Below are 12,666 nucleotides of genomic sequence, written 5' to 3' on the forward strand. Positions count from 1 at the left end.
GTACAGCTTTGGAGGACCAGGGCAGAAATGGTGGCCTCCCAATCTCCACCCGGAGGAGCTGAGAACTCGGGGCCCCGCTCCTCAGTGTGTCCCCAGAGAAAAGCAGTCACTCCCGTGTCCCCGGTCTCCGGCCGCACTCCGTGCTCACCCGGCCTGTGATCGAGCGTTGCTATCTCTGGCACCCGACCCCGCACGGAGTCTCCAAACCCAGCAGATCCCTGCAGTGCGTTCCCGCACCGCTCCTCCAAGGGAAGGAAGGGGAGTCTCCCCGGATCTGCTGCTTGTTGGGTCCCTGCTGGGGGACCCGTGCCCCGACTGGGCCGCAGATCACAGTTTATGGCAACCCCGAGCTGAGAGCCCGCGACTCTGCTCCGTCTCTGCAGCTGGCTTCCCCGCTCTGATACCTGGGAGCTCTGCCGCACTCAGGCACCCCCGGTCTCTCCGTGACCCCAAGGGTCCTGAGACCACACTGTCCAGGGAGGATTCCACCCCCCGCTTAGCCACTGCAGCGACGTCCCTCCACCGAGCCAACTTCTAAAAGGTCCGATTTTGTGCTCCACGGCTCTATCACTTGCCAGAAGCGGCCGGCGGAGGCCCCTCCCCCGCCGTCTATCCTCCCGAATATCGCCTCGGATTCACTTCTCCGCACGCCCTATCTTCCAGTAAGTGGTCGCTTCTCTGTTCAGAGAGTTGTTGCTACTCTGCTGTTCGATCTCCTGTTGAGTTCGTAGGTGTTCAGAATGGTTTGATCCCTATTCAGCTGAATTCCTGAGACCAGACGAAATCTAGGTCTCCTACTCCTCCGCCATCTTGCTCCGCCCCCAGAATTGACAATATTTTTTAAAAATCATATAATAGGTTGATTTGGAGGTGGAGTAACTGAAATTCACATATGCTATTTGTTGGAGTACAAATTTTGATAACTATTAGAAATATGTCTTAATCCCGCAATTAGTCCCAAAGTAGTCTGAGGAAAATGTCCAAGAGAAATGTGTACAATTTTCAGCAAAAGTATGTTAAAATAACCATTGAAGAACTATTAGTGTCAATGTGAAACCAGAAACTACCCAAATATCCATTAGGAGAACAATGGATAAACTATATTCCCATGGAAAATCATACAGCCATGAAAATGAATAAACTATAACTGTTCACAGCATCATTAATGAATTTTACAAACAAAAGGTTGAGTGAAAGAAGTCAGTTATGAGAGAGTACTGCTGTAGTTTTCCATTTTCAAGAAATTTAAAACAGGCAAAACAAACCTTTGGGGTTAGAAATCAGGATATAGCTTTGGAATGAGGCAGAGTTTGAAGCTTGTGGGGGAGAGAGAGGGAGCTTAATGCTGTGTCTTAATCTGTGCTGTTTGCATAGTTGTGTCACTTTGTAAAAATTATTTAAGCTGCACACTGATAGTTTATATATTTTCTTGTGTTTAGGTTTTGCTTTACTTAAAAATGTTTACTTAAAAATATAATTATCTTTAAAATATTGTTTATGCTTTCAGCTATTAGCAAGTTCTAATTTGCAGATCAATAAGGGGGATTTATTTTTACAAAATTTAATATATCTAAATTATCTATTAAAAGTTATCCTTTTATTTCTGTTTTGGGTACTCTGAAGTATTCTTTTCCATCAATAAATCTTAATATAATCTACTTGAATGATATACCTTTAGTTATTGCTGAATGATGGAAATAATTAACTCCTACTTTCCAGTAAACTGTCTAGCTGGTCACTCAAGAAGTATTTTCTCTCAAAGAACAAGACAAAGAGAACAAAAGGAGAAGGGGAAGAGAGAAAGAGAAACTGGTTATCCAATCCCCTATCATGCATTCCCCTTTGTAATATTCAAATCAAAGTTTGATTTGCTTTGATATAAAATTTGTTAAATCAAAAGGCACTGAGCAAGTTCAAAGATGAAGGTGGATGGAGGTAGATTATTATAAAGAGATGTCTCCCTTTCAACCATAACAAATAATTTCAAATCTCCCATCTGTAAAGAGCACTTTTCTATATTTTGGTTTTCAAATTGTGGGAAAAGAACAGATTTTAGATAGGAAAGCCATCATCAGATAAGAAAAACATTGAGTCTTGGAGAGGAAGGGAAAACATTCTTTACATATTATTCCATTAAATAGATTTTGACAGCTTCTTACTATTCTAAAAGAGTTCCCCTTCCTTCCTTCCTTCCTTCCTTCCTTCCTTCCTTCCTTCCTTCCTTCCTTCCTCCCTTCCTTCCTCCCTTCCTCATTCCCTCCCTCCCTCCCTTCCTTCTTTCCTTCCTTCCTTTCTTCCCTCCTTCCCTCCATCGCTCCTTCTTTCCTTTCTTTCAACACTACATCAAAACTAATGATGTAATGTATGGTGATTAACATAACATAATAAAAAAATTAAAAAAAAACCTCTTCAAAGTATAGGGATAGAGAGAACATACATCAATATCATAAAAGCCATCTATGGAAAGCCCATAGCAAATATCATTCTCAATGGGGAAAAACTGAGAGGTTTTCCTTAAGATTAGAAACATGACAGGGATGCCGACAATCACTACTATTATTCAACATAGTAGTAGAAGCCCTAGCCTCAGTAATCAGACAACAAAAAGAAATCAAATGCATTCAAATTGGCAAAAAGAAGTCAAACTCTTTCTCTTCGCACATGACATGAAACTTTATGTGGAAAACCAAAAAGACTCCACCCCAAAACTGCTAGAACTTATACAGGAATTCAATAAAGTGGCAGGATACAAAATCAATGCACAGAAATCAGTGACATTTCTATACACTAACAATGTGACTGAAGAAAGAGAAATTAAGGAATCAATTCCATTTACAAAAGCACCAAAGCCATAAGATACTCAGGAATACACCTAACCAAAAAGATAAAGGATCTATACTCAAGAAACTACAGAACACTTACTAAAGAAATTGAGGAAGACATAAAGGGATGGGAAAACATTCCATGCTCATGGATTGGAAGATCAAACATTGTTAAAATGTCTATGCTGCCCAGAACAATCTACACATTCAGCGCAATCCCTATCAAAATACCATTAACATTTTTCACCGAGCTGGAACAAACAATCCTAAAACTGTATGGAATCAGAGAAGGTCCCGAATAGCAGAAAAATGTTGAAAAAGAAAACCAAAAGTATCACAATGCTTGATTTCAAGCTATATTAAGAAGCTGTGATCATCAAGACATTATGGTACTGGCACAAAAAGAGACATGTAGATCAATGGAACAGAATAGACAATCCAGAAATGGGCCCTCAACTCTATGGTGAACTAATATTCAACAAAGCAGGAAAGAATGTCCAATGGAAAAAAAGACAGTCTCTTCAATACATGGTGGTGGGAAAAATGGGCAGCCACATGCAGAAGAATGAAACTGGACCATTCTCTTACACCATACATGAAGATAACTTCAAAATAGATGAAAGACTTCAATGTGAGACAGGAATCCATCAAAATCCTAGAGGAGAGCACAGACAGTAACCTCTTTGACATCAGCCACAGCAACTTCTTGCAAGACAAGTCTCTAAAGGGAAGGGAACCAAAAGCAAGAATGAACTTTTGGGAATTCATCAAGATAAAAAGCTTCTGCACAGCAAAGGAAACAGTCAACAAAACTAAGAGGCAACCCACAGAATGGGAGAAGATATTTACAAATGACATTGCAGATAAAGGGCTGGTATCCAAGGTCTATAAAGAACTTCTCAAACTCAACACCCAAAAAACAAATAATCCAGTCAAGAAATGGGCAGAAGACATGAACAGACACTTCTCCAAAGAAGACATAAAAATGGCCAACAGAAACATGAAAAAATGCTCCACATCTCTAGCCATCAGGGAAATACAAATCCAAACCACAATGAGATACCACATCACACGAATTAGAATGGCTAAAATTAACAAGACAGGGAACAACAAATGTTGGCAAGGATGTGGAGAAAGGGGAGCCTTCTTACATTGTTGGTGAGAATGCAAACTGGTGCGGCCACTCTGGAAAACATTATGGAGGTTTCTGAAGATGCTCAAAATAGAGATACCCTACGACCCAGCAATTGCACTACTGGATATTTACCCCAAAGATACAGATGTAGTGAAAAGGAGGGACACATGCACACCAATGTTCATAGCAGCAATGTCCATGATAGCCAAACTGTGAAAGGAGCTGAGATTTCCTTCAAACGGTGAGTGGATAAAGAAGATGTGGTTCATATGTACAATGGAATATTACTCAGCCATCAGACTGAGTAATGCATCAACATGCATGGAACTGGAGGGTATTATGTTAAGTGAAATAAGTCAAGCAGAGAAAGACAATTATCATATGGCTTCACTCATATGTGGTATATAAGGAATAGTGCAGAGCACACACACACACACACACACAAATCCCACAGAAAAAATCAGTGGAGACATAGTTGAAAAAATAATTGTATTACCACCAAGAGTGCACAGGGTTTCCTTATTTCCACATTTTAAACAGCATTTCTTATCTCTTGCCTTTTGATATTAGCCATTAGAACAAGTATGAGATAATATTTCATTGTGATTTTAATATACATTTCCCTGATGACTAACACTTTTTCCTGTTTGTTGGCCATTTGAATGTGTTCTTTGGAAAAATATTTATTCAATCTTCTGCCCAATTTTTAATAGAAAAAAATTATTTTGCTATTGAGCTATATGTGCTCTTCATATATTTTGAATATTAACCCTATAGAGATATATAGTTTACAAATATCTTTTATAGGTTGCCTTTTCACTTTGTTAAATGTTTCTTTGCTGTGCAGAGGATTTTTAGTTTGATGTAGTCCATTTATTTATTTTTTTTATTTTGTTACTGGTGCTTTTTCTGTCATATCTGGGAAATCAATGCCAAACAATGTAAAGGAGCTTTTCCCCTATGCTTTCTTCTATGGTTTTATGGTTTCATTTTAGTCCTATGTTTAATCCATTTTGATTAATTTTTTGAGTGATATAAAATAGAGGCCCATTGTCATCTTTTTGCATGTTAATATCCAGTTTTCCCAACACTGTTTATTTATTATTATGTTTTTTTTCAAAATTTTATTTAAATTATAGTTAGTTAACATATAGTGTAATATTGGTTTCAGGAGTAAAATTTAGTGATTCATCACTTACACATAACACTCCATGCTCATCACAACAAGTGCCCTCCTTACTACCCATTACTTACCCAAATAAGCAACCCAGTTTGTTCTCTTTATTTAAGAATCTCTTATGGTTTGTCTCCCTCTCCTTTTGATCCCCCTTCCCTTATATTCATCTGTTTTACTTCTTAAATTCCTCATATGAGTGAAATCATATGGTATTTGTCTTTCTCTGACTTATTTTGTTTAGCATAATACACTCTAGTTTCATCTACATCATTACAATGGCAAGATTTCATTCTTTTTGATGGCTACGTAATATTCCATTGTGTGTGTGTGTGTGTGTGTGTGTGTGTGTGTGTGTGTGTGTGTGTGTATACCAGAACTTCTTTATCCATTCATCAGTTGATGGGCATTTGGGCTCTTTCCATAATTTGGCTATTGTTGATAATGTTGTTATAAACATTGGGGTGCACATGCCCCTTTGAATCTACATTTTTGTATCCTTTGAGTATGTATCTAGTAGTGCTATTACTGGGTTGTAGGGTAGTTCTATTTTTAATCTTTTAAAGAAACTTCATACTGTTTTCCAGAGTGGCTGCTCTAGTTTGCTTTCCTACCAACAATCTCAACACCATTTATTGAAGAGACTATCTTTTCCCCCATTTAGCATTTTTGACTCCCTTGTGAGGTATTAGTTGACTGCATATGTGGAATTTTTTCTGACCTCTCAATTCTGTTCCATTGATCCATTTGTCTGTTTTTAATCAGACAATACTATTTGGATTACTGTAGCTTTGCAGTGTGGTTTGAATTTAGGAATTGTGATGTCACCAGATTTGTTCTCAAGATTAATTTGGCTATTTGGGTCTTTGGTCATTTATGTGAATTTTAGATTTTTTTTCTATTTCTGTGAAAAATGTCATGGGAATTTTGATAGAAAACACATTAAATCTATATACTGCTTTGGGAAGTATGGGCATTTTAACAATATTAACTCTTTTGAACATGGGATATCTTTCCATTTATTTGTGTCTTTTTCAATTTTCTTTTACTATTGTCATATAATTTTGATGAATAGATCTTTTACTTTCTCAGTGTAAATTTATTACTAAGTATTGTTTTTCAATGTTACTGTAAATGGAATTGTTTCTTTACTTCTTTTTCAGATAGTATATTGTTAGTGTATAGAACATGCCTGATTTTTGAATGATGAATTTGAATTCTGAAACTTACCCAAATTTGTTTATTATTTCTAACAGTTATTTGGTGGAATCTTTAAGATTTTCTATATACCTCTGAAGAAATTATTTTCTATATACATGATCACATCATTAGCCATCAGAAACAATTTTACTTCTTACTTTGTTATTTGGGTGTTTTATTTATCTTTCTTGCCAAATTACTCTGGATAGGGCTTCTAGGACTATGTTGAGTAGGAGTGATGAAAGTGGGCACCATGTTCCTTACCTTAAAGAGAAAATTTTCAGCTTTTCACCATTGAGTATGATGTTGGATGTGGATTTGTCATCCATAGCTTTTATTATATTGAATATATTCCTTCTATATCCAATTTGTTTAACACTTTCATTATGATAGGTTGATATATTTTGTTAATGCTTTTTCTATAGCAAATGTGATATTTTTGCCTTTCAGTTTATTAATGTGGTGTATCACATTTATTGACTTGCATATGTTGAGCTCTCCTTGCATCCCAGGGATAAATGCCTCTATTACTGTGCTGTTGAATTTGGTTAGCATTTTGTTGGCAATTTTTGGATCTATATTCATTAGAAATATTGACCCACAATATTTTTTTTCTTGTAATGTCCTTATCTGTTTTATATCAGGGTAATGCTATTCTCACAAAATAAATTTATGAATGTTCCCTCCTTTTCAATTGTATGGAAGAGTTTGAGAAGAATTAGTATTAATTCTTTTTTAAATGTTTGTAGAATTAACATCTGAAGCCATGCAATCATAGATTTTTTCTTTTGTTTGGGAGGTTTTTTTGTTTTTTGTTTTTTTGAAACTGATTCAATCTCCTTTCTTGTTATGAATCTATTCAGATATTCTGTTTCTCTATGATTTAGACCCAGTAGTGTTTCATGTTTCTAGGAATGTGTCCAGCTCCTCTATGTTTCCTAAGTTAATGGTATAAATTATTCATAGTAGTTCTTATTATCCCTTGTACTTCTCTGGTATCACTTGTAATGTCTCATTTTTATTTATTATTTTATATATTTGAGTTCTCCTTTTTCTTGGCAAGTCTAGATAAAGATTTGTGAATTTTATCATTAAAAAAACTTTTAGTTTTCTTGGTCTTCTCTATTGTTTTTCTATTCTTTATTTCGTTTCTGTTCTGATCTTGTTATCTCCTTCCTTCTGCTGTGTTTAGGCTTATTTTGATCTTCTTTTTAACATTTGTTAAAGTGTAAATTTAAGTTGTTTGAGATTTTTAAAAAATATAGAGATTTATCACTATAAATCTCCCTTTCATTTTGCTTTTGCTGCATCACCTAAGTTCTTGTATGTTGTGTTTTCATTTTCATTTGTTTTAAGATATTTTTTTTATTTCCCTTTTGATTTCATCTTTGAGACATTGGTTGTTTCTGAGTGTGTTGTTTAATTTCTACATATTTGTGAATTTTTCAGTTGTCTTCATGTTATTGATTTCTACTTTCAAACCATTGTAATCAGGTCTTCATGTTATTGATTTCTACTTTCAAACCATTGTAGTCAGAAAAGATATTTAGTATAATTTCAATCTTTTAAGATTTGCTAAGACTTGTGTTGTTACCTAACACAATGTATCCCACAGAATATTCCATTTGCACTAGAGAAGAATGTGAATTTTGCCTCTATTGAATGAAATTTCCTCATATGTCAGTTAGGTCCATTTGATGTTAAAAATAGTTCAAGTCCAGTGTTTCTTTGATTTTTCTGGATGATTATTTATTGTTGAAAGTGGAATATTAAAATCCCCTATTATTAGTGTACTGTTGTCTATTACTTCCTTCATTTCTGTTAGTATTTGATTAATAGATTTAAATACTCTGATATTGGTTGAATATATATTTACAATTTATACATCCTCTAGATGAATGACCACTTTATCATTATATAATGATCTTCTTTGCCTGTTACAGTTTTTGACTTAAAGCGCATTCTTTCTGATATAAATATTTGTATCTCTGCTCTTTTGTGATTTCCATTTGTGTGTAATGTCTTTTTAGTTATTTCCCTTCTAGTCTAAGTATGTCCTTGAAGCTGAAGTGATTTTTCTGTAGGCAGCATGTATCTGGGTCACCATTTTATTCATTCAGCCATTGTATGCTTTTGATAGGAAAGCTTAAGCTATTTACACTTAAGTAATTATTGATATGTAAGAACTTACTATCACCATCTTATTCATTATTTTCTGGATGTTTGGTAGTTACTTTGCTCCTTTCTTCTTGTCTTGTTGTCTTTCTTTGTGAATTGATAATTTTTCATAGTGGTGTGCTTTGATTTACTTCCTTTATGTTGTGTGTATCCAATACAATTTTGTTTTGCGGTTACCATATGGTTTACTTGAAATATGCTATTGATATGACAGTCTATTTTAATCTGCTCACTTAACTTCAATTATGTACAAAAACACTACAAAAAAAACTCATACAAAAAATGTGAGTTTCCTTCCACATTTTTTTGATATTATAATTTACAAATTTTTATACTGTGTTGCCATTAACAAATTACTGGAGCTATAGGGGCGACTGAGTGGCTCAGTCAGTTAAGTGTCTGATTATTGGTTTTGGCTCAGATTGGTGATCTCATGGATCCTGGGATCGATCTCCATGTCAGACTCGGTACTCAGTGGAGAGTTGGCTTGAAGATTCTCTCCCTCTGCCCTTCCCTCTACGATCTCTCTCTTGCATGCTCTCTCTGACTCTCTAAAATAAATAAATCATTAAAAAATTATTGTAGATAACCATACAATCCAGCAATTGCACTACTGGGTATTTACCACAAAGATACAAATGTAGGGATCCGAAGGGGTGTGTGCACCCCAATGTTTATAGCAGCAATGTCCACAATAGCCAAACTGTGGAAAGAGCCAAGATGTCCATCGACAGATGAATGGATAAAGAAGATGTGGTATATATACACAATGGAGTATTATGCAGCCATCAAAAGGAATGAGATCTTGCCACTTGCAACGATGTGGATGGAACTGGAGGGTGTTATGCTGAGTGAAATAAGTCAATCAAAGAAAGACATGTATCATATGACCTCACTGATATGAGGAATTCTTAATCTCAGGAAACAAACTGAGTGTTGCTGGAGTGGTGGGGGGTGGGAGGGATGGGGTGGCTGGGTGATAGGCATTGGGGAGGGTATGTGCTATGGTGAGTGCTGTGAATTGTTCAAGACTGTTGAATCACAGATCTGTACTTCTGAAACAAATAATGCAACATATGTTAAGAGAAAAGAAAAAGAAGAAGATAGCAGGACGGGAAGAATGAAAGGGAGTAAGTCAGAGGGGGAGACAAACCATGAGAGGCGATGAACTCTGAAAAACAAACTGAGGGTTCTAGAGGGGAGGGGGTGGGGGGAAGGGTTAGCCTGGTGATGGGTATTAAAGAGGGCACATTCTGCGTGGAGCACTGGGTGTTATGCACAAACAATGAATCATGGAACACTACATCAAAAACTAATGGTGTAATGTATGGTGATTAACATAACAATAAAAAATTTTAAAAAATTATTGTAGCTACAGCTATGTTTAATAATTTTTTTTAATCTTTCAACTCCATACTGGAGTTAAGTGGCTAACACCACCATATTACAGTATATAAGTATTCTGAATCAGATTATATATTTACCTTTACCAGTGATACATATTTTCGTAAGTTTTCATATTACTAATTAGTGTTTTTTGTTTGTTTCAGCTTGAAGAAATCCTTTCAGTATTTATGTAAGGCAGATCTAGTGGTGATGAGCGTCTTCAGTTTTTACATTATGGGGAAAGTCTTTATTTCACCTTTCTTTCTGAAGGACAAGTTTGCTTAGTAAAATGTTTTTGGTTGGCCAGTTTTTTCTTTCAGCACTTTGAATGTATCATCTTACTCTCTCCTGGACTGAAAAGTTACTGTTAAGAAATTTGCTATAAGGAGGTTCCCTTGTATGAGAGAATTTTCTTTTTCTCATAAAATTCTTTCTTCATCTTGGATTTTAGAGACTTTTATTATAATGTGTCTTGGAGAAGACGACTGTGTTGAAATTTTGAAATGACCTATTAGCTTCATAATCTTGGATGTCCAAATCTCTCCCCAAGCTTGGAAAGTTCTCAACCATTATTTATTTATTTTTTTTTAGGGAGGGGTAGGAGCAACTTTTTATAATTAAAATGTAAACGTGAAAAAAAAGATGGAATAAAAGTCCCTACTTATTTCTACTTAAGATGTCATGTAATAATATTTTACAATGTCCTGTGGGCCAATGTATATGTCCATATAACATACACATCTATAATACATTCTCTTTCTCACACATATACATACACAGATAATTATTTGCAGTCCAGTTTAGAGCAATTTGAATATGCTGCTCTATACAGTTGTTTGAATCACATTTGGACTCACTTTCTTCAAAAAATAGGGGAAAGAGCAGGAAATAAAAAGGTTGGTTTGTTGTGACTGAGATTCCTTTGTTTAACTGTACAATGTGATGAGTAATTTTCTTCCATAGTAGTTCTGTGAAGGGCTGACTCACTGTGATTTTCATGAGGAGACTTAGTAATTGATCACACACTCGTTGTCATGCTAGGGGAGTAACTCTCACTCTGAAAACAATTTAAGAAATTTCCGCCCATTTCACCGTCATCCCTTGGAGTGCCCGTTTGATTACTCAGGCTCATATTATTGGGAGGATTCTTGGAAATACTGTTCATATCTCCTTGGCCTAAAGAGCCATTCATCTGATGTGACTCCATTCCTCCTAATTCACCCATGAAACCATCTGACCCAGGGCCCATTAGAAAATTAGGCCTGTTAGGACCGGGAGGTACTGAATTCATTAAAGTGTACATGTTGTCTCCAGAGTTGATTGAATCTGCTGGACTAGGCATGATGGGTGTTCCTGGTGGCCCTCCACCTCCAGGAGGACCTACATAATTCCCAGGAGATGCTGAAGAGTATGGTATTGAATTGGCATTCGTTGGGTTTGACCAAGGTCTACCACCACCTGGACCCATATTCATTCCAGGCATTCTGGGGCCTTTTTGTATTCAGGGAGGGTCTCATTGTACCTCCATAGTTTTGTGGTCCTAAGGGCACCATTCTTTTTGGAGGAGTCATTCTCTGCATTGGCCCACCCATATTTGGATGTCCTTGTTGTCAAGTTGGGTCCATTCCATTTGGAAGTAAAGGCTGACTTCCAGGGACACCTCCAAGTGCCTGGTTAGGTATCCTTAATGGGGGCCTTGGACCTCCAGGGTACTGAGGTGACATAAAAGGCTGACAGAACCCTGGTGGTACAGGACCTACTGGCATGCCATCTCCTGGGAGGATGTTTCCTAGCACTGGGCTTGGAGCTGCTGCAGCACTATTATCATGGAAGGCTTTTGCTCCACTTGAATGTTCACAGGTTTCCAGTCTTTCTGGAGCTGCACAGTAGAGATCCCAAAATACACACCGCCAACAATGTAAGAATCCTGGTGGTTCCCCCAATGTGATGTTTTTCCCCCCATCTTATCCCTGATAAAAATGTTTGGGCCGATTTCTGAGCTCCTACATGAAGGAAATATTCATATATGTAGAGTATTAACTTCTCCCGGGCGTGGCTGTTGGACGGGACGGCGCTGCTGTTACCCTTGCCTTTGCCGTACATGCTTGTGCCTAGAGCAGCTCCCACTGTCACGCACCTGTCAACCCATTACAGCCTCCCCGGGAACAGCCCTCAACCATTATTTAAATAAGCTTTCTGCTCCTTTCTTCTTGCCCTCTTCTGTGATTGCAGTGATGCATAGATTCTTTCTCTCAGTGTTATCCTATAAGTTCTGTAGACTTCCTCCATTCATTTTCATTATTTTCTCTTTTTGCTCCTCTAACTGGATAATTTCAAATGATCTGTCTTCAAGCTTACAATTTTTTTAATCTGCTTGGTCCAGTCTGCTGTCAAAGCTCTTTATTAGATTCTCCAGATCCATCCTTGTATTCTTTACCTTAAAAAATTTTCTATTTTTTGGTATTTCTTATATCTCTGTTGAATTTCTTATTTTGTTCTTGTATTGTTTTCCTGATTTTGTTAAATTGTTTATCTATGTTTTTTGCTAGCTTTCTAAGCATCTTTATAACAATTATTTTGAATTTTTTGTGTGACAATTTATGGATCTCCATTTCTTTGGGGTTAGTCACTGGAAGTTTACTGTGTTTCTTTTTTCTTTTTAAAGATTTTATTTATTTATTTGACAGAGAGAGACACAGTGAGAGAGGGAACACAAGCAGGGGGAGTGAGAGAGGGAGAAGCAGGCTTTCCGTGGAGCAGGAAGCCCAATG

The 12,666-nt window shown here is 36.7% G+C and overlaps 1 pseudogene; it reads right to left on the reverse strand.

Annotated features, from left to right (window-relative positions):
- Positions 1-10,735: 10,735 nt before the first annotated feature.
- Positions 10,736-12,034, reverse strand: LOC112834349 (single-stranded DNA-binding protein 2 pseudogene; annotated as a pseudogene).
- Positions 12,035-12,666: the final 632 nt, after the last annotated feature.

Source organism: Callorhinus ursinus, unplaced genomic scaffold (assembly GCF_003265705.2).
Source record: "Callorhinus ursinus isolate GAN/ISIS: 27379988/994484 unplaced genomic scaffold, GSC_fseal_2.0 scaffold62, whole genome shotgun sequence".
Lineage (NCBI taxonomy): Eukaryota > Metazoa > Chordata > Mammalia > Carnivora > Otariidae > Callorhinus > Callorhinus ursinus.